At 38.8% G+C, this 20,077-nt stretch overlaps 1 protein-coding gene across 5 annotated transcripts in view; it reads left to right on the top strand.

The window, feature by feature from the left end:
- MTHFS (methenyltetrahydrofolate synthetase) overlaps positions 1-20,077 on the top strand; it is a 60,703-nt gene that overhangs the window by 24,644 nt on the left and 15,982 nt on the right. The gene's annotated exons all lie outside the window — the stretch shown is intronic.

Here is a 20,077-nt window from a genome sequence, read left to right as displayed (position 1 = left end):
ACATTTTTAATATTTGTGAGTAAAGAGTTAACATCAGTCCTGGACTAAGCTAGACCTGCCTGGGGGAATATCCTTGGAACTTATCTTCTCTCAGCACTAGTTTTTGGGAAGCCATAGAGTTGTGATAACGTGGGATGTACCTGTACCTGCCTGTTACTGTGTGCTACTATACCTGAATTGGGAGCTGTGAGTTGGCATGGAAGCCTTGGGTCTGTGGAACTAGATCTCTACAAAAGATGGGCAGGAAATGGAGGTTGCAGCTTCTCTGTGTGAAGGTGGCCTATGTGCCCCTTGGCTCTTGCTGCACCCTGTGTGAGTGAGAAGGCAAAAGAAGCAGTGTGCTGAGGTAGCTGCTGGGCTCTGGATGAGGTAAAGATGCTGAACCTGCCATATCTCCTCTTGTGTGTTCGTCTGTAAGGCTAAGTATGTGGAGTAATACTTAGATTGTTTCCTGAGCCCATGTGCCAAGTCAAATCTGTAACAACTGCTGGGTCAATACAGTCTCTGGGTTTGTTTTTTATTTTTTGTGGGGAGTGGTCAGTGCAGCTTAAATAACAGAAATTTATTTTCTGACAGTCTGGGTATTTTTAATAATATTCTGTGGAGACTCTAACACCACTGGTCCCACCAGTGACTGTCAGCATGTCTATGAGAATGTTTAATTTTTACTAAGCCTAGAAATAAGTAGTTATAAGATCCTACATGGTGTGATATTTTGATATGAGTTACAGCTTATCTTCTCATTGAAAGTGTTTCTAAACCTTTAACACGTGTTTCTTTAGCTTAACAAAAATCCTCCTCACTAATTGTATTTGAACTTTTGAAATAAATTATGACTAAAAGTAAATGAAAGCAACTGTAATTTTGGAATGTGCTTTTTCACATTGCACATGCCATTGTAGGCATTTTGGGTGACCTCCCTCTCTGGACAATTGAGAACATTGCCTCCTGAGTTAGGCACTGTGGGAGGGAGAGTGAACCCTTACTGTCCTTGCTTCATCTTCTTTGTTTTCAGATGGGATAACTGCAACCCAGGGAGGTTAAGTCACTCCCCCAAGGACACACAGGCAGTTAATGATAATGCGAGGTCACCCAGTTCTGGTTTCCACTCCAGTGCCCTTTGAAGTGCCATTTTTCTTCACACTTCATTCATTAAGATTGCTTTACTACCTAGATTTTCTTCTCTCTCCTGATAGCATACTGCATTAAAACTGTTATTCATGGAACAGGTACCCTTGGTAATTGTGTGCATGGGAACATTGTCATATTTTCCCAAGTAAGAACTTGGACTGAGTCATATGTATCTAAAAGTACACTGGTCTCAAAGTTAAGCTTTTTTTTCAGTCATTTTGTATTCAACTAAATACACAGGAAGAACCAGCTACAGCTTTGATTTCTATCAGGGCCTTTCATTTGAATTATAAGTGCACTCATGATAGGCTTCCTTGGGCTTGTTCCAGAATTGTCTATTTTATCTTTTGTAGCGGCTTTAGAATATATCCTCATTTTAGAGAATGGTAATTTACTTCTTGTTAACTCCCAGCCCATTAAGATTAAAAGATAGTTCCTTAGGGGTTATGGCCTGTTATTCTTCCCGAGATGGGCTAGCCTGCTAAATGTTCTACTCAAGCATAATGATTCATTGAGTGTACTATTGAACACTTAACTATCTGTAAAAGGACTAACCCAGGTGACTTAAACCTCGCTATATATAGAACTTCAGGTGTTTAAACTGCTTTTCCAGTTCAACTTTTTTTTTTTTTTTTGAGATGAAGTCTTGTTCATTGCCCAGGCTGGAGTGCAGTGGCGCGATCTTGGCTCACTGCAAGCTCCGCCTCCCGGGTTCACGCCATTCTCCTGTCTCAGCCTCCTGAGTAGCTGAGACTACAGGCGCCCGCCACCACGCCCAGCTAATTTTTTGTATTTTTAGCAGAGACGGGGTTTCACTGTGTTAACCAGGATGGTCTCGATCTCCTGACCTTATGATCTGCCCGCCTCAGCCTCCCAAAGTGCTGGGATTACAGGCGTGAGCCCCTGCGCCCGGCCGTCAACTTTTATCACCTAATTGAGACATTAAAATGTCTATTAGGTTTATATATATTTCTGTATACATTTAATTCAGAGGAAGGGCAGAATTTTTAAGAGGAGCGAAGTTGTGTTAGAAAAAATAAACTCTTTTTTTAGTTTATTCCTCTCTGAACCTTAAATTTCAAGCTAGGGTAGTAAAGACTTGTGTGTAAATGAATGCCCAGCTTAAATGCTGCCTCCTCCAAAAGTCTTCTTAGATTTCTCAGTCATATTTAAACACTTCTTCCTTTGTTTTCTCCCTGTATTTTAACACCCTAGCATACCTTTTGTTATTGGATTTGCTTTATTATATCCTATATGTGTAATTTAAAAGTTTTTGCTTTACTACTTGCAGGGATTAGGAGTCCACCATTTAATAGGGAATCCTTTTTCATTTACCCCACTTTATAAAAGGTTAGAAAATTACTCTCCATATTAAGCTTATGGCTTCAAGTAACTTTCACCTGATGGTACTTTAGAGAAACATATAAATAATCTTCAAACTTTTTTTTTTTTGGTGTGTTTGGGCTTAGCACAGTGCCCTGATGAATCTGAGGTACCATCTCTTTCTTCAGTAACTTAAACATCCTTTTTAAAGTACACCTGAAAATTGTATATTGAGTGAATGACTGATAGTACTACAAAGAAATGCAGATATAATAGCACATGATCCATCAATGTTTATCTTTTATGCTAATCGTCATCTACAAAATCAGATTTGTTTTGATTATTACCCATAAATAAACAAGCAGAGGCGGGTGTTGTAGCTCATGCCTGTAATCCCAGCACTTTGGGAGGCTGAGGCGGGTGGATCACGAGGTCAGGACATCAAGACCATCCTGGCTAACATGGTGAAACCCCGTCTCTACTAAAACATACAAAAAAAAAAAATTAGTTGGGCGTGGTGGCGGGTGCCTATAGTCCCAGCTATTTGGGAGGCTGAGGCAGGAGAATGGTGTGAACCTGGGAGGCGGAGCTTGCAGTGAGCTGAGATCGCATCACTGCACTCCAGCCTGGGTGACAGAGTGAGATTCCATCTCAAAAAAAAACAAAATAAAAAACAGAATATACTGTTAGATGAAGTAGGCAGCAAATTATGAGATGGAAATTGAACAGAAACAAAAAATATCTTCCTAACTGCCCATGTCATTACTTTGGGTTAAAGCAGTCAAATCCACTGCAAAAATTTAAGCGTTCTTTGGATGTAGTGACACAGGGAAGCAGAATCACTTGCAAGAAGTCCTGTGATTAATTAAAAAACAAGAAAGAGCTAGGAAAGAAATTTTGATTTTAGTCAGAGTTTTGTGTGTATATATGTGTGCACGTGTGTGTATATGCATGTGCTGTGTATAAAATGGGTCATGATGTTTTTCTTACTGTAGGTTCTAAAATGTTTGAAAGCCACTGATTTAGGCCTCTGCTTCTCAAGAAGGCATGCATCTATTACAGGCCCTATTGGGTAAATTTTCTTCAACTATTAATTTGACTTAAACATTTTAGCAGAAATAAACCAGAAAAACAAACATACAAACATACAAAACCACGCATTATTTTTATAACAAACACAATCACAAAGGTAGCATATAGAAGATAAATAAAATTCACAAATTTTAAGGATAAAAATTAGCTGGGGATGCTGGTGGGTGCCTGTAATCCTAGCTACTCAGAAGGCTGAGGCAGAAGAATTGCTTGAACCCAGGTGACGGAAGTTGCAGTGAGCCAAGATCACACCATTGGACTCAGGCCTGGGGGACAGAATGAGACTCCAACTCAAAAAAAAGGATAAAAATTTAAAGGTAAAACACAAAATATTAAAGCAAAAACTGGCTCTGTGGGCAGGCCTGCAGGCAGACCCTCCAGGGATTTTAACTTTCTCTGCAGTTACCTTAGTGAAAAATTTGGGAAGTACTGGTCATTTAGTGGAATTTCAAAAGCATGATACAAATGAAAAAGAAAATTTTTTGTGTTGAATTTTTTTTAAAGTGCTCTTTTATTTCCTCTGTTGATTTTTAAGCTATGTTTTAAATTGTTTTAGTGGTTGCTGGAGGGATTACATCTTTTATTTAGTATAGTCTGTTTCAGATTAGTATTCACCTGATTCCAGTAAAATATAGCAATTTTCTTCTTATATAATTCCATTCTTCCTTCCCCATTTATGTTATTATTGTCATATTGAGGCAGGAAATTAAAGAAAGAAAAATAAAACAAAAAGAAATAAGCTTTCCTGTATTAGGCTGACTTGTCTCAGAGGCAGCAACGGGCACAGTCCAGACCCAGGAAAAGTCTTGATAATAATATCGAAGAAGCCAGGAAACAAAAGAATGTGCTCTGGAGATTCTCTCACCACTCACACCACATAGGGAGAAGAAAAACAAATTTTCCTTTGTTTTACAGTATGAGTTTATAGATTCCTGTTTTCTGTAACTAGTGACTTCAAGTATTCTGTTTTATCTAAGTAGCGGAGTGAAGGTCATAAACTGAGTGAGCAGGCCTGAGATATGACCACCTGGCACCATAGTGAAGGCCATAGAATAAGGCTTGCTAGACACTAGGGCAAACCTAGATAATGGCCATCTGAGTTGCATAGCAATGGTCATGTGTAATCCTGAGTTCTGAACCTGTTACAATTTGGTTAACTCTCTTTGTCCTGTGCTGAGACCAGCTCGGTCAGGGAGACCCTAACCCAGTGGTGCTAGAGGAATTAAAGACATACACACAGAAATATAGAGGTGTGAAGTGGGAAATCAGGGTTCTCACAGCCTTCAGAGCTGACAGCACTGAACAGAGATTTACCCACATGTTTATTAACAGCCAGCCAGTCATTAGCATTGTTTCTATAGATATTTGATTAACTAAAAGTATCCCTTATGGGAAATGAAGGGATAGGCCCAATTAAAGAAACAGGTTGGGCTAGTTAACTGCAGCAGGAGCATGTCCTTAAGGCACAGATCGCTTATGCTGTTGCTTGTGGCTTAAGAATGCCTTTAAGCAGTTTTCCACCCTGGGCGGGCCAGGTGTTCCGGCCATTATGAACATGTTACAGTGCTGCAGAGATTTTGTTTATGGCCAGTTTTGGGACCAGTTTATGGCCAGATTTTGGGGGACTTGCTTCAACAGTCCTGCCTCTGTTTCCTTGCTTTCGCTTTGCACCAGTGTAAGCCTGACTCAAGTTAGCCCATCCCCTTTTAGAAGTATGTATAAGAGTCAAGTGATGTCTTTGTTCTGGGCCCAGTTTTTGGATGTTGAGTCTGCTGGGTCTGAGTGCACTCAGAAAAGATCCTCCTTCTTTACCCCAAGGTCTCTCTTCTCCTCCTAATTCACACAACAATATAAGTTACATCTGTATGTACTATAAATCCAACAAATAGTATTGTAATTATTGCTTTAAGAATGCTTATGTTGTAAAAAGGAATAGAAGAAAAAAGAAAAAACAGTCTTTTGTGTTTACCTTCCTACTTACTATTTCCAGTGTTCTTCATTCTTTCCTGTGAATTTGAGTTACCATCCAGTGTAATTTCCTTTTGGCCCCAAGGACTTTCTTTAGTCTTTCTCATACAGCTCTGCCAGTAATTAATTCTGTCAGTTTTTGTTTAGAAATGTCTTATTCTGCCTCTGTTTTTGAAAGAGTTTTGCTGAATATAAAATTCTTAGTTGACATATACATTTTTTTCCTTTCAGCATTTTCAGTGTTATTCTTCTGCCTTGTGGCCTCCGTTGTTTCTGATGAGAAGTCAGTCAGTCATTGTATTTTTGTATTTCCCTATTTATAGTAAGTTATTTTTCTCTTTCAGCAGTTTGACTCTGATGTGTAAAAATGTAGATTTCTTTTCTTTTCTTTTTTTTTTTTTTTTTTTTTGAGATGGAGTTTCGCTCTGTTGCCAGGCTGGAGTGCAGTGGTACAATCTTGACTCACTGTGGCCTCTGCCTCCCAAGTTCAAGCAATTCTCCTGCCTCAGCCTCCCAAGTAGCTGGGACTACAGGAGCGCACCGCTACGCTCAGCTAGTTTTTTTTGTATTTTTATTAGAGGCGGGGTTTCATCATGTTGGCCAGGATAGTTTTGATCTCTTGACCTTGTGATCCACCCACCTCGGCCTCCCAAAATGTTGGGATTACAGGCATGAGCCACCGTACCTGGTGTATGTAGATTTCTTTAGTTTTATCCTATATGGGATTTATTGAGCTTCTTGGGTCTGCAGATTAATTTGTGCATCAACTATAGGAGGTTCTCAGCCATTATTTTTCAAAAAAAATTTGTTTTCCTGCCACATTGTCTCTCTTCTCCTTCTAGGACTCTTATTCCACGTATAGTATATTGGTATTCTTGATATTGTCCCACAAGTCACTTAGACTGTGTTAATTTTTCTTCAGTCTTTTTTTCTTTCTTTTTTCATGTTGGGTAATTTCTATAGATCTGTTTAAGTACACTGCCTTTTTTCTTCCATCATCTCAAACCCATTATTGAGTCCATGTAATGCATTTTTTATTTCAGTAGTTGTACTTTTCTTTTTTTTTTAGACGAAGTTTCGCTGTTGTCGTCCAGGCTGGAGTTCAATGGTGTGGTCTCAGCTCACAGAAACCTCCGGCCCCCGGGTTCAAGTGATTCTCCTGCCTCAGCCTCCCGAGTAGCTGGGACTACAGGCATGCGCCACCACGCCCAGCTAATTTTTGTATTTTCAGTAGAGATGGGGTTTCACCATGTTGGCCAGGATGGTCTTGATCTCTTGACCTTGTGATCCACTTCCCTTGGCCTCCCAAAGTGCTGGGATTACAGGCGTGAGGCACTGTGCCTGGCCAGTAGTTGTTCTTTTCAACTGTAGAGTTTAATGCTTATTTAAAGTTTCAGTTTCTTCATTGCTACTCTCTATTTGTTGAGTCATTGGTGTCATATATTCATTTAATTCTGGGAACATTAGTTTCCTTTAGTTTTTTCTGGACAGGGATGGAGTCTCACACTGTCACCTAGGCTGGAGTGCAGAGGTGCAATCTCGGCTCACTGCAAGCTCCGCCTCCCGGGTTCACGCCATTCTCCTGCCTCAGCCTCCTGAGTAGCTGGAACTATAGGTGCCTGCCACCATGCCCGGCTAATTTTTCTTTTTGTGTTTTTAGTAGAGACCGGGTTTCACCATGTTAGCCAGGATGGTCTCGATCTCCTGACCTTGTGATCTTCCCACCTCAACCTCCCAAGGTGCTGGGATTACAGGCGTGAGCCACCGCGCCTGGCCTACTTTATTTTTTTGAACAGATTTTTAAAAAATTCTTGGCTCATATTCATAATGGCTGCTTTGAAGTCTTTGCTAAATTAAACATCTTGGCCCACTTAGACTTCATTTTCCTTGACTGATTTCCCCCCCTTGATTGTAGGTCACTTTCTTGTTTCTTTGCATGTCCTATATTTTTGTTGTTGTTGAAATCTTTTTGACAATATCTTGTAGTATCTCTGGATTCTGATTTACTTTTTAAAGTGTTTTGTTGGTTTGTTTGTTTTTTTGGTAACTAGCTTGCTCTTAGCCTGTAGAATCTGTGATATGTGTCTATAGATATCTCTGCTCAATTTTTGTGTGCTTAGATTTATTTTTTGGCCTGGCTTCCTAGGTGCTGCTCCTGTGTCTGTATAGCTTACTGGTGAGCCAATGATTGTTTCTTCAAATATTCACATCTTTTGCCCAATTTTAATTGAGTTGCTTTTTTACTGTTGTGTTATCTAAGTTTTTTATGTATTCTGGATAATAAGTTCCTTGTGAGATATGTGATTTGCAAGTATTTCTCCCATTGTGGTTTTTCACTCTCTTGGTGGTATCCTTTGAAGCAAAGTTTTTAATTTTGATAGAGTCCTATGCAATAATTTTTTGTTATTTGTGCTTTTGGTGTCATAGCTAAGAAACCATTGCCTAATCCGAAGTCATGAAGATTTATGCCTCTGTTTTTTTCTCAGAGCTTTATTGTTTTAGCCTTACATTTAGGTCTTTGATGTATTTTGACTGAATTGTTGTAAATAGTGTAAGTTGGGGTCAACTTATTCTTTTGTATATGGATATTTGGTTGTCCCAGCACTATCTTTAAAAAGATGATTCTTTTCATATTGCATTGTCTTGGCATCCTGTCTTCCTTGTTTTTGAAGGAAAGTTTTGCTGGAAATAGAATTCTTGGCTGGTAGTGTTTTTCATTCAGCACTTTGAATTTGTTGTTTTCACTGCCTTCTGGCCTCCAGGTTTCCATTGACAATTCAGCTGTTAATCTTATGAGGATCTGAGGATCTCTAGTGATTTATGTTTTTTTGTTGTTGCTGCTTTTAAGATTTTTTTTTTTTTTTTGAGATGGAGCCTCACTCTGTTACCCAGGCTTGAGGGCAGTGGTGTGATCTTCGCTCACTGTAACCTCTGGCTCCTGGGTTCAAGCAATTCTTGTGCCTCAGCCTTCCAAGTTGCTGGGACTACAGGTACATGCCACCATGCCTGGTTAATTTTTGATATTTTTAGTAGAGATGGGATTTCACTGTGTTGCCCAGGTTGGTCTCAAACTCCTGACCTCAAGTGATCCACCCACCTCAGCCTCCAAAGTGCTGGGATTTCAGGCGTGAGCCCCTGTGCCTGGCTGTTGTTAAGATTCTTTGTCTTTTTCTTTTGACGGTTTGATTATGATGTGTCTAGGTGTGTATTTTTTTTTAAATCTTATTTGAAGTTTGTAGAGCTTCTTGGAAGTTCATATTAATGGTTTTCATCAAATTTGGGAAGTTGTTAGCTATTATTTATTCAAATATACTTCTTCCTCTTTTCCTTCTTGCTTTTATTCTGTGACTTCCAGCACATGTATGTCTTACTTGTTTTCGTATGTGTTATCTGTTATGTGTTATGGTATACCTGATGGTGTTCTACAAGTCTCTGAGGATCTGTTTGTTTTTCTTCATTCTTTTTTCTTAATGTTTCTCAGAATGAATTGTCTTAATTTACCTACCTTCAGATTTACTTGTTCTTTCTTTGGCCAGTTTACATCTGCTCTTGAGTGGCTCTAGTGAACTTTTCACTTTGGTTATTACACTTTTGAATTTCAGAATATCTATTTGGTGGTAGTGGTTTTTCTTTTCCTTCTTTTAACAAACAATTTCCATCTCCTTGTTGATATTATCCATTTGGTGATACCTTATTCTCATACTTTAAAAAAATTCTTCATACACGCTTTCCTTTAGTTCTTTGAACATATTTGCAAGAGCTAATTTAAATTCTTTGTTTGGTAATTCCAATTTTTTTCCTGTGTGCTGCTATAACAAAATACCACAGATGGAGTAATTTATAAATAACAGAAATTTATTTTCTCAGTTCTGGAGGCTGGGAAGTCTAAGATTAAGGCAGTAGCAAGTTTATTGTCTGATGAGAGTTTAGTCTCTGTTTCCAAGATGATGTCTCCAACTCTGTTTTCTCTGGAGGGAAGAAATGCTGTGTCCTTACATGGCAGAAGGTGGAAGGGGAAAAAGGGAAAAACTCCCTTCATCTAGCCCTTTTATAAAGGCCCTAATGCATTCAAGAATCATGAATCAATCACTTCCCAAAGGGCACTTCTCCCCAAACTGTTGCACTGGAGATTAAGTTTCAATACGAATTTTGGAGGGGACAAAAGTATTCAAACGTGGCAGGGCTATGAGATCCCTTTATCCTATTATGGTTGTTGGTCGTTGCTGTTTGTTGTTGTTATTTGTTTAGTTTTTTTTGTTTGTTTGTTTTTTTTAATGAGACAGAGTCTCACCCTTTTGCCTAGGCTGGAGTGCAGTGGTGTGATCATGACTCACTGTAGCCTTAACTTCCCAGGCTCAGGCAATCCTCCTACCTTAGCCTCCCTAGTAGCTGAGACTACAGGTGCATGCCACCATGCCTGGCTAATTTTTGTATTTTTTGTAGAGATGAATTTTTGCCATGTTGCCTTGTCTGGTCTTCAACTCCTGAGCTCAAGCTTTCCGCCCACCTCAGCCTCCCAAAGTGCTAGGATTCAGGCATGAGCCACTGCTCTCAGCCACCTGTTTAGTGATTTTCTTGGATCAATTTTGTAAAGTCCGTATTCTTTATGTGTAGCCGTTGCCATTTGTGCTTGTTAAGGTTAATTTTCAGCTAATCAATGAGAGATTTCCTTAAATGCCTTGAGCCAATCTCTCATTGTTTTTAGAGGGCCTCTGTTTGGGGTCTACTTTCACCATTTTAAAGGTAAGTTAACAACTTTGCCTTAACTTTCACTTCCTGCTTGCATAGAACTTCAAGATCAGCCAGAGATCAGAGATTAGGGCCTTTTAAGGTTCTACGGGCGTTCACATAGCCATGCATATTTGCGTAGATAGCCTTCTAGATTCCTTGGAATATGTCAGAGCTTTTCAAAGCCTCCTCAGGACATCTTCTTCCCCAGTTTTTCCTTTTAGGTTTTTTGGTTAGCCTCTTGTTAGCTCTAACTGGATTGCTGCCCCAGACAGCTGTGATATTAAACAATTGCCATTGATTTTTAAAATAAATGTCCTAGGGATAGGGCTTTTTGCACAGAGAGAGCTATGAGTCAGATCAAGTAAAGATAAGACCTGACAATGCACTTTTTCGGGGAACTGCCAGGCAAATTAATTAGTGACAGTTTTCTGGGATGGAGTTGTTGTTGAGCTCCAAACCTGTTCTGCCCCTCCATTGGCTGCCAGGCTGTTGGTGGTTGTCACAGCTACTTTAGTTGTGAGGCTGCTGATTTTCAAGTTTACCATGAAGCTGGGGAGAGGGGGATGGGAATGGGACAAGTTGAAAAGACACAAAGCTCACTGTTCTTACAGAGAATAAACATTTGGATTGTTGTAAGCCTTTGGCTAATTTCTAGAGTTTCGAAAAGTTGATTTTGACCATTTTTCCCAATGTTCTTGTTGGTTTTTCAGACGTAGTCTCGCTCTGTTGCCTAGGCTGGAGTTGAATGGAGCAGTCTTGGCTCACTGCAACTTCCACCTCCCAAGTTCAAGTAATTCTCTTGCCTCTGCCTCCCCAGTGGCTGGGATTACAGTCATGTGCCACCACACCCAGCTAATTTTTTATATTTTTAGTAGAAACAGGTCTCACCATATTGACCAGACTGGTCTCAAACTCCTGACTTCAGGTGATCCGCCTGCTTCGGCCTCCCAAAGTGCTGGGATTACAAGCATAAGCCACCACATCCAGCCAATGCGCTTTTTCTTTCTAGCTTTTGTCACCATAAACTGGTGTTTAAAATTAATAGTAGTTTAAAGATGTGTATATTCTTTAAGGAATTTTTTTCGTTGACATTCGATTATTTTCTTACTATATTATAGAGAACAGTCATTTAAACTGAACTCTAAATTTCCTGGGTTCATCATGGTTCCTTGTTCCTGCTGTTATAGCGTATCTTCCTTATTCTTGATTTATATATTTTGATTAATTTCTTGGTCAGATGGAATATTCCTTTAAGTAATTTTTTCAGCATGGTCCATGGCGTGGTATGTTTTCACAATGCTTTTATTTTTGAGGCTGTCTTTGTATGCATCAGTGAATTCTTGAATTGGATAGAATTCTGAGGTCACTGTTTTTTGTTTTTGTTTCTTTTGTCCACCCAGAATTCTAGCCCAGGATTTGGCAATTATTTTCTGTCAAGTGCCAGATAGTAAATATTTTAGGCTTTTCAGGCCATGGAATCTTTGACAACAATTCAACTGTACCACTTCAATATGAAAGAAACCACAGACAGTACCAAAACAGACAGTGTTCCAATACAACTTTATTTACAAAAACAGGCAACAGACCAGATTCAGTCTTAGGGCTACAGTTTGTGACCTGTGTTCTAGACAACTAGTCTGTTGTCTTGTGGCGGTTAGTATTGTAGGTGATGTCTGATGTCACATTCGTTTTTTCCTTTGTAAGAAACTTGTTTTTTCATTGCTTGGCTTCTTTTAGGAATTTTTATTATTTCTGAAATTTCCAAATTTAATATTCATTAATTTTGTGAATTAATTGGTATTTAGTCATCTCTTTCATCCTAAAGTTTCATGTCTTTTTTGACTCCAGGGAAGTATTTTCAACTATCTTTTTTGATAATCCCTTCTTTCCTCTGTTTTTGAAATTATTATGATAGTTACTTTGGTTCTTCTGGATCTGCAATATATTTCTCTCATCTTTTTATGCCCATCACTTTCAAAATCATTTGGATTTATAACAGAATTTCCCTATCTTGTCTATTTTATTGATTTGGGTTTTTCTTCTGTCTATCCTGTTATTCCTTTGCCATCATTAAAATTTTAAAATTATTAATCTTTAAAAAAAATCTCTTAAGTAGACCAGGCACAGTGGCTCATGCCTGTTATCCCAGCACTTTTGGAGGCCGAGGTGGGAGGATCATTTGAGCCCAGGAATTCACTGGGAAACACAGTGAGACCCCATCTTTACAAAATATTTAAAATTAGCTGGCTGTGTTGGCATGCGCCTGTAGTCCTAGCTACTCGGGAGGCCGAGGTGAGAGGATTTCCTGAGCCCAAGAGGTCCAGGTTGCAGAGAGCTATGCTTGCACTCCCACCTGGGCAACAGAGCAAGACTCTGTCTCAAAAAAATAAAACAAAAACCCAAAAAAACCTCTAAGCAATTATTACAAATCTCAGATTATTCTTTTGTGTGACTGTGTTTTCTAGTTTTATATTATAGATGCAGCATATTCTCAGATCTCATTGTTAAAAGCTTTGTCCTTAAATACGTCTATTTTAATGGGAAATATTTGCACTGATTCTTCAGACTGGTCCTTCCCCCATCTTTATTGTGAGAGATATAGAATTTAACTTTTAAAATAGTAATTAAATACCACAACAAAGTAAGGATACTTGTAGAGTTGTTTTCTCTTTAAGTAAGTACAATGACTAAAAATACTTTGTCAAGAGTCTGCTTTCCTTCCTTTTGTATATTTTATTAAATGCTGGTGGCATAAATACGTATTTACTTTTATTACTTATGACCTGATGTAGCCATAGTACCCCAAAGTACTGTATGTATTATCAAATAAGCTACCAACATTCACTGTTTTTTCATTTTTCATGAAAAGTTTTACATTAAAAAAAATGCACCTAGTGCATAGTCAGGGTTCCCAGAACCAGTAAGTTTTATGTTTGTGCATGTGTGTATGCATCTGTATACATCTCTATCTATACTTTTAGGAGCTTTATTATAATGAATTTGCTCATGTAATTATGGAGGCCTAGAAGTCTCAAAGTCTGCTGTCTGTAAGCTAGAGACCCAGGAAAGGTGGTGATGTTTTTGCTCGAAGTCTGAAGGACTGAGAACCAGGGGACCCTATGTTGTAAATTCTAGTCCTTGTGCAGGAAATGTGATGAGATGGCATAGCTCATGCAGTTAGGCAAGAAAGAAGGGACAAATTCCTTCTTCTGCCTTTTATTCTGTTCAGGCCACCCCACGTTGAGATGGGCTGTCCCCTTTACTGAGTCCACTCATTCAAATGTTAATCTCATCCTGAAGCATTCTCATAGACACACACAGAAATAATATTTAGTCTGGGCACCCCTTGGCCCAATCAAGTTGATGCATAAAATTAACCATCACACCAAGAAATACCTCTCCTTTCCCCAAACTCTTCATAGTACGTGCGGTATTTCACTTTGAATCTAAGAAGATTATCTTCTATGAAGAAATAATCTGCTCCACACAGAAACCTGATACAGAGTTCTTTCAATAATGACTTATTTTCAACATCATGAAATTATATTAGAAGTTGCAGGAAATTCACTATTATATATTGAATGCTGCATTGAAATGGGAAAGAAAAAGTTAATATAAAGTAAAAGCTATTACATATTTTGTGCTTCTCCCTAATCTGCTTTATTCATTGGAAATTCCTATTTAAGTTTAGTCTGCTTAAAACAAGCTAGATACTTGATTTTGCATGCAACACCTTGGCTATCACTTTTACTGTCTGCTAGCACTGTGCTACAGACTGCAAAATATTTAGAGAAAATTCAGACCTCGCTTGAAATAAAAAATCAAAAATATTAGCATGGTCTATACCAACGTTGGATTGTTGGGCTTACTCTCACATGTGTGTGATCTCTCTCATTCTCTCGCTCGTACTCTCACTCACACACACACCCCCCCCCCACTCAAAGCTTCAGTGCGCATTCTTCTATGATCCCAGTAGATTGTAGGTCTCTGTATTGACTGGAGATATTCTTCCAAGTTGAAGATTTAAAAAAGAACTTTAGATTTTTAGTGCTGATTTTTCATCTGTATATTTAGAAAATTGTCATGTTTAGATTTCTGATAGAAACTTTCTCTAAAAAATTATCTTAGTACGTTAATTAGAAATTTGTGTCTCATGTATACTAGCTCTAGTAATTTACCGGTGACTAAGGCATTGTTAAGAAATGTGTTTGGAAAACTTCTGTTGGTTTTTTTTATGACCATCATTACATTTTTTTCTATTTTTTCATTTAGCTACATTTAAAAATGTTTGGAAATATTTCAGAATTTGATGGTTATAATAAGCTACAAGAGAATAAAGATTTAGCTGGATTATAAGAAAAATACTTAGACAATAATGAGTGAAAATGGGATAAATTTGTCATGTGACATATGGTAATATACATACAGAGGCCTAAAGGAAACTTCATTGTCCCTTTTTTTTTTTTTTGCTACGTGGTCTTACTTCCTTAGAAAGAGCATATTGATTTTACTCCATTGAGTACAAAAAAAAAAAAAGTATAAAATTTCAAACTGCAGTGACTGTTTTCTCTCTTCTCTCACCTTAAAGAAGTTTAGGTTTGCCTGCTATTGGTAGTTCTGATGGGCTCTGTTAGAGATTGTGTGGTTGGTGTTCAGGCCCAGATAGAGAAAGAAAGAAGGGAATAGTTTAAATTTGCTACATTTCGTTTTGCTTGAGAAAGATGCAGTAAACTGAGGGGAGAAGGGAATACGCAATTATTGTAGGCACCTGCTGGAGGGAGCTTTGCCACTGTGTGAAGGATTTGTTTTCTCCATAGTTGTTTGTTTTCAGCATAGCCCAATACTTACAGGGGCAGAAGATCCAAACATGGAGCCTTTGTTAGGAGTCATGGCCATACCCACATTTTGCCACAGTGTGCTACACTGCTGAGGGTAAGCAGGGATGAGGGCTGAGTCGGTCTTCCTCATTAAATCTGCTTTGCACTAGGTATCTGAGGCCCAAGAAGGGTCAAGATTTGCTTTTTAGCAGCTTGCTGTCCAGAGACCCATTGTTACAATATATATACCTGCTCCTCCTGGCTCGGGGCTTGACTGCAGTTCCACATTGGTTTCCTTCTGGCTCTTCGCAAGGCAGCCTTTTCTTTAACATGTACTTCATTATCAAATTCCCTTTTTCCTAAATTATATCTTGCAGAAATACCTCAAAGTTTCCAACTTAGGTATGGCATTCTTCCCTGGTTTCTAATCATAATAGACATTTTTCCCAAGTTTGTTTTCCTTTGTTCAGTTCACTGGAAATGAAAGTAGAAAGTCAAATATTTGTGCCAAGGTCTTTATCTTGAATTTTAAGACTTATATTTAAGTAATGACAGTTTTACAAGTTCAGGTACATTTCCACTTCGTCGTCTTGTAATAGAAATTGTGTATCTTTATGGATCAAGGTTTTCTTTGTAAAAACAGTGGGAGTTACATTATTGATAACATTTTGAATTTAACCTTTTGAATCTGCAAAAGTTTGCTGTAGTATTTTGTTTCATTGTGAACCTCTCCCCTAAAACAAAGAGAAAACATATCACAGTATTTGGAAGTTTGCCTGGAGTGAACATTCATTTTTTTGGGTGTTTTCTTTTTGACTTTTTAAAAACCAGTTTTTGTTGTTTAAAAAAGTGTAAATGCTAGTATAAAAATACTCTCTATTCTATTTGCCTAAGGCCAAAATGAAATCAGAATTAGGCAAATGAAAATCAGGAGCTGAACCCAGTGATCAATTATGTACACTCTGCCTTTTTCTTTTCCTTTCTAAAGTGTTGTATTGGTTCACTCGCTTGTGTAACAAATATTCTGAAGGTCCTGCTGTGTGTGACACTGTGCCAAGCATGGGGGTACTAATTTGTCATAAGCCTGGACCCTGCTTAGGACTCAAGTTTCTTACACTGTATTGAAGCACCAGAAAGTGTGTACAGGACTATGAAAGCTCAGTTTCTGGACATTTACTCTCAAGGACTTTTTTTTTTTTTTTGAGACGGAGTCTCACTCTGTCGCCCAAGCTGGAGTGCGATGGCGCGATCTAGGCTCACTGCAACTTCCACCTCCCGGGTTCAAGCGATTCTCCTGCCTCAGCCTCCTGAGCTGGGACTATGGGCGCGCACCACCACACTCAGCTAGTTTTTTATTTTTAGTAGAGATGGGGTTTCACCATGTTGGCCAGGCTGTTCTCAAATTCCCGACCTCTGGTGTTTCACCCACCTCAGCCTCCCGGAGTACTGGGATTACAGGTGTGAGCCGCCGTACCTGGCCCCAAGGAGTTTTTATACAAAGACAGTGATACGGGTAAATTAGTAGCTACCCTTTGTCTACTAAGTCCTAAGCTTTATGCTAAGTGCTCTTACATATGTAAGCTTATTCATCATGACTATATTATTATCTCATAAGAATTTCTAGATTCTTACTCTCTCAGTTGCAGAAAGTAAGTCTCAGAGAGAGCATTATTTATGGGCATGCCACAGTTAAAAGGCAGAGCCAGGTCTTCCTGCCAGGTCTGCTTTCCCCAAAGGCATGCAGTTTGTGGGATGGCACACGGTGCCTTTTCTTGCTGCCGTCATGTGCTGTGGAGGTGGGTAAAAGAAGGGCATGCGCAGCTTATCAGTTAAAATCAGATTTGGTTGTATATAACAGAAAACTCCAAAATATCAGTGAGGACTGCAAAATATCAGTGAGATGGTTGGGGGAGAAGTCCGGGAGTTGTATTTATAGTCTGTGGCTGTTGTAGAGGCCCCACAGTCATCAGGGACAAATCTGCCACATCTGCCATATGGTCCTACCTGGCATCTCAAGCTTCAGCTATCAACTCTGAATTCTAGTCAGCAGGAGGAAAGAGAGGGTGATGGGGGAAAAAGAGCATCCTTCACTTTGAAAGTCCCATTTGTCAGAACTTAGGCACAAGGTCATACATAACTACCAGGGAAGGTGAGAAATGTGGTGTTGCAGTGGGATTCATGGCCTCCTGAATAAAGTTCGTTTTGTACTACTAAGGAGAAACAGAGAATGATGTCCAGATGGGCAACCAGCAGCCTCTGCTGTACTCAGCTCAAGACAGGTTGTGATTCAGTTGGTGTCATGGCCTGAGCTGAGGCTGGAGGCCCACATTGTGAAGGGTATTGTATGTCAGGCATCTGGGATTTGAGCTTTATTTTGTAGGTGCTGGGAGTTAGTTATTGAAAGACTTTAATCATAGGAGTGACATGACTAGTTCTACATTTGTGGAAGGTTTTTCTGCCAGAAATAAGGAGGACAGGCTAGGTGAGATGAAGGCCAAAGAAACGAGGTGTGGGCCATCCCTTGGGAATCTGATGGATTCGAATGGATGAGAAATGACGACCACTTTTAGAAATGGGGAGGATGGAACAAGTTCTGACATATGCAGAATGTGGAGTCTCCAGGCCACTTGAGGCTATTGAAGGACAGTCTGGCTTTGCCATCTGCATATGATGCTCTTAACCTAGGCAAAGAATGCAGACGAGAGAGGAGATGTGGGGGTTGGGGGACACATAGTGAATCCCATTTGAGGTTGCTCTGGGACCTCCCAGAAATGCTGGTAGATGGCTAGTTGGATATATAGCTCTGGAGGTCAGGACATAAGAGAGATTGATTCAGGACTTGCCAGAGTATGGTCTTGGGGTGAGACCTGAGATTACAAACAGGGATCTTAGTGGCTAGGGGATGAGGCCATGGCAAATGTAGACAGACTAAGATCAATTTGCCTTTCTAGATGAGGTTTTCTAGGTGAAATGTTTTTGAAACTATTTTGTAGCCTAGTATAATTTATAAAAGTAGAGAGAAACTATAAATGTAAATTTGGAAGGGTTTAGCTAAAAGGAGAAAATAGCAGAATCTTCAAATATATAGAAATTGATATTAATTTGCTAGAATTAAGAGACTACAGGTAACGATAGTTTTTTTTGGTACCTCTTTTTGCTTAGAAAGGGCAGAATAAAATGAAAAAGGGATGCTGGAATAAGGAATGGTAACTTTAGGCAAGACAGTCTTTTGTGAGGGCTGATATGATCAATGAGAGTAAGACATTAGAAATACAAGAATTGTCCTGCTGCTCACCCATCAGCATTTTCAATTTCTCCTTTCAAGAGTAGTAATTAACTTTGTACTTTTAGCTGTATGTTTAGTTAGTGATAAACCATAAATAAAAGCAGATTTAATTGGCTGACCACAGGTAAGACTTGCCTTTCTCATGTACCCTTTGAAGGTTTAACAAATAAAATTTGAGGGAAAGGTTGATATTACTTATAGGGTGTGTTAGTTAGTTTTTTGGGGGTGGGAAGGAGGGATATGTATGCACAAGCTGCCAAATCTTTAAGATAAGGATATAGTCTTTGAATGAAAAACAGGAATATGAGAGGATGGATTCACAGCTAGCCATCTTGGCCAACCCAAGTTAACTGTACTTCATCTTAGTCTTTGTTGGTGTTAAAAACAACAAAAAGGAAAAAAAAAAAAACCCAAACAGTAGAGCAACAATTCATTCATTCATAAAAGTAATTACGTGCCAGTCTAACTAATTACATGGTAAATAATTTAAATGGTTTAGAAGGGTATAAAAGAAAAAGTCCCACCCCTCTTCTTCCCAGCCTGTTCCCCAGATGTGACCACTGTTAACATACTTGGGTGTCCTTCTAGATGTATATATTTGTATCTTTTTAAAAAATTTATACAGATAAGATCGGACTTCACATTTTGTTTTGCATCCTGCTTTTTCACTTGTTAATAAACTGTTGAACTCTTTTCATAGCAACACATACAGATTTAGCATAGTGTTTTAAATAGTTACACAGCACTGAGGTGCTCTAAGTTATTTAACCAGTCTTTTGTTGATAGCTAATTGGGTTGCTTTTGTTTTTTAGATATTACAAATAAAAATAAAAAAGAACATCCTGATAGATATGTTTCTGCATAGTTATGCAAGTAAGTCCATGGGATCAACTTCTATCCATGAAATGGCTGTGAATTCTAAATTTTTATAGATGTTTCTGTATTGCTTACCAAATAAGGTTATGCCACTTTACATACTCATCACTAACACATGAGAGTATGTTGACCTTTCTCTGAGTGAATGAATGGCTGAAATAACTAATGAACATACACTAATGGCTACCAATTGTGTGGCAGCCTCCATATGATGCCTTGGAAACAAAAAGATAAATAAGGGGCAGTGGTGTCTGGCCACAGGAGTTCACACTTCGCTGGGGAAGACTGCTGTATGGAGGGGATGATGGATAAGGAGTGGTTAGGATCAAGGTTTTGGTCTCAGGTGGAGTTGGGTTTAGTTACTGATTCTGCTGCATCCTGCTGAGTGACATGAGTAAACCCCTTCACCTAAACCTCTGATAATTTGAAAATGAGGGTAATAATATCTGCTTCACTGGATTGTTCTGAAGATTAAATAGGAAATTTACATAAAACTTTTAGTACAATGCCACTGCATATTTGTGCTTGATGTTGATGATGATGACGATGACTATTCCACGTGAACTAGTGATTTCAATCCTGGTGCTAAGGATCCCATTGGGATGTGCCTAGAGTGCTCCGGGGACCCAGGATGGAGAGTGCTCTTTGCCTAAAATGCCTGAGAAGGCTTCAGAAGGGAAGGTGTAATTAAGTCAAGTCTTTAATTTTGAATAGTAGTTTTCCATGAGGTTGTATCTGAAGGAAATATACCCCTTTTAATAAGTCTCTCAAGAAAGCACACTGTAACAGGAAACCTCATTAATATATTGAAAAAATTATTCTCAGAAGAAATTCATTTGGGGCATCTTATAAT

Source organism: Chlorocebus sabaeus, chromosome 26 (genome assembly GCF_047675955.1).
Source record: "Chlorocebus sabaeus isolate Y175 chromosome 26, mChlSab1.0.hap1, whole genome shotgun sequence".
NCBI classification, from domain to species: domain Eukaryota; kingdom Metazoa; phylum Chordata; class Mammalia; order Primates; family Cercopithecidae; genus Chlorocebus; species Chlorocebus sabaeus.
This window is presented reverse-complemented; position numbering and strand designations above follow the sequence as displayed.